A 2,500-nucleotide genomic window follows, 5' to 3' on the forward strand; every position below is an offset into this window, starting at 1 on the left:
TGTGGCTCACGGGGCTGTTAGGGTGGCACAGAAATCCCTCGGAATGGGAAAACGGGTCATTTTCGTGTCGCCACATTGCATACGAACCGCATGAAACTTCCAGAGGCATTTGCAGCAGGAATGCATGTGCACTCAAAAAAGTGAATATTTCTCACGGATAGACCCCGTGATACGCTAGAAATTGGCGGGGATGTCTCTCTTGTGGCTCACGGGGCTGTTAGGGTGGCACAGAAATCCCTCGGAATGGGAAAACGGGTCATTTTCGTGTCGCCACATTGCATGCGAACCGCATGCAACTTCCAGAGGCATTTGCAGCAGAAATGCATGTGCAGTCAAAAAAAAATTGATATTTTTCACGGATAGACCCCGTGAAACGCTAGAAATTGGCGGGGATGTGTCTCTTGTGGCTCACGGGGCTGTTCGGGTCGCACAGAAATCCCTGGGAATGGGAAAACGGGTCATTTTCGTGTTGCCACATTGCGTACGAACCGCATGAAACTTCCAGAGGCTTTTGCAGCAGGAATGCATGTGCACTCAAAAACTTCTATATGTTTCACGGATAGACCCCGTGAAACGCTAGAAATTGGCGGGGATGTGTCTCTTGTGGCTCACGGGGCTGTTAGGGTGGCACAGAACTCCCTCGGAATGGGAAAAGGGGTCATTTTCGTGTTGCCACATTGCATAGGAACGCCATGAAACTTCCAGAGGCATTTGCAGCAGAAAGGCACGTGCACTCAAAAATTTTAATATTTTTCACGCATAGACCCCGTCAAACGCTAGAAGTTGGCGGGGATGTCTCTCTTGTGGCTCACGGGGCTGTTAGGGTCGCACAGAAATGCCTCGGAATGGGAAAACGGGTCATTTTTGTGTGGCCACATTGCATAGGAACGGCATGAAACTTCCAGAGGCATTTGCAGCAGGAATGCATGTGCACTCAAAAACGTCTATATTTTTCACGGATAGACCCCGTGAAACGCTATAAATTGGCGGGGATGTCTCTCTTGTGGCTCACGGGCGCTGTTAGTTAGGGTCGCACAGAAATCCCTCGGAATGGGAAAAGGGGTCATTTTCGTGTTGCCACATTGCGTACGAACGGCATGAAACTTCCAGAGGCATCTGCAGCAGAAATGCATGTGCACTCAAAAACGTCTATATTTTTCACGGATAGACCCCGTGAAACGCTAGAAATTGGCGGGGATGTGTCTCTTGTGGCTCACGGGGCTGTTAGGGTCGCACAGAAATCCCTCGGAATGGGAAAACGGGTCATTTTCGTGTTGCCACAATTGGCATACGAACGGCATGAAACTTCCAGAGGCATTTGCAGCAGAAATGCATGTGCACTCAAAAACGTGAATATTTTTTCACGGATAGACCCCGTCAAACGCTCGAATTTGGCGGGGATGTTTCTCTTGTGGGTCACGGGGCTGTTCGGCTCGCACAGAACTCCCTTGGTCCACCTGATTCGTGCATACAGGCAGCAACTAAAACTCTGTAAACCTGCTGTGAGGACATCTAAACAGTGGACCAGTGAGGCTGTGGAAGATTTGCGGGCGTGCTTAGACTGTACTGACTGGGATATGTTCACGACTGCTACCAATAGTCTGGATGAACTCACAGAGGCTGTGTACATCAGCTTCTGTGAGGACTGCTGTATCCCAACACGTACCAGGGTGAACTTTAACAACAACAAGCCCTGGTTCTCAGCAAAGCTCAAAAGGTTGAGGTTGGAGAAGGAGGAAGCGTTTAGGAGTGGGGATAGAGACAGATTCAAGGAGTCGAAGAACAGGTTTAGCAAAGCGGTGAGAGAGGCTAAACGACTGTACTCAGAGACACTAAAACACCAGTTCTCTACTAACGACGCTGCTTCTGTCTGCCAAAGGGCTCAGGCACATCACCAACTACAAACCCAGAGCGCCCCACACCACTAACGACTCCCGCCTAGCCAACGACCTGAACGAGTTCTACCGTAGATTTGAAAGACAATTGGACTGTCCTGAACCACCCCTTCCCACCCAAGAGGCCCCATCCCCCACCCATACTACAGAAACGACTCTCTCCTTTCAGGAGGGAGAAGTTAATGGGCTTTTCAAGAGGCAGAATCCACGCAAAGCAGCCGGGCCGGACTCTGTCTCTCCAGCCACCCTCAGGCACTGCGCTGGCCAGCTGTCTCCGGTGTTCACCAACATCTTTAACACCTCCCTGGAGACATGCCATGTACCAGCCTGTCTCAAGTCCTCCACCATCATCGCTGTGCCCAAAAAGCTAAGGCCAACAGGACTAAATGATTACAGACCGGTCGCCCTTACATCTGTGGTAATGAAGTCTTTTGAGCGCCTGCTCCTGGCACACCTCAAAGCCATCACAGACCCTCTCCTGGACCCCCTTCAGTTTGCCTACAGAGCCAACAGGTCTGTGGACGACGCAGTTAACATGGCCCTCCACTTCACCCTACAGCATGTGGACGCCCCAGCATCCTACGCCAGGATCCTGTTTGTGGACT

The sequence above is a fragment of the Petromyzon marinus genome, unplaced genomic scaffold, assembly GCF_048934315.1.
Source record: "Petromyzon marinus isolate PM22_M1 ecotype Great Lakes invasive population unplaced genomic scaffold, UKy_Petmar_22M1.pri1.0 PM_G_Scaffold_71, whole genome shotgun sequence".
Classification (NCBI taxonomy): domain Eukaryota; kingdom Metazoa; phylum Chordata; class Hyperoartia; order Petromyzontiformes; family Petromyzontidae; genus Petromyzon; species Petromyzon marinus.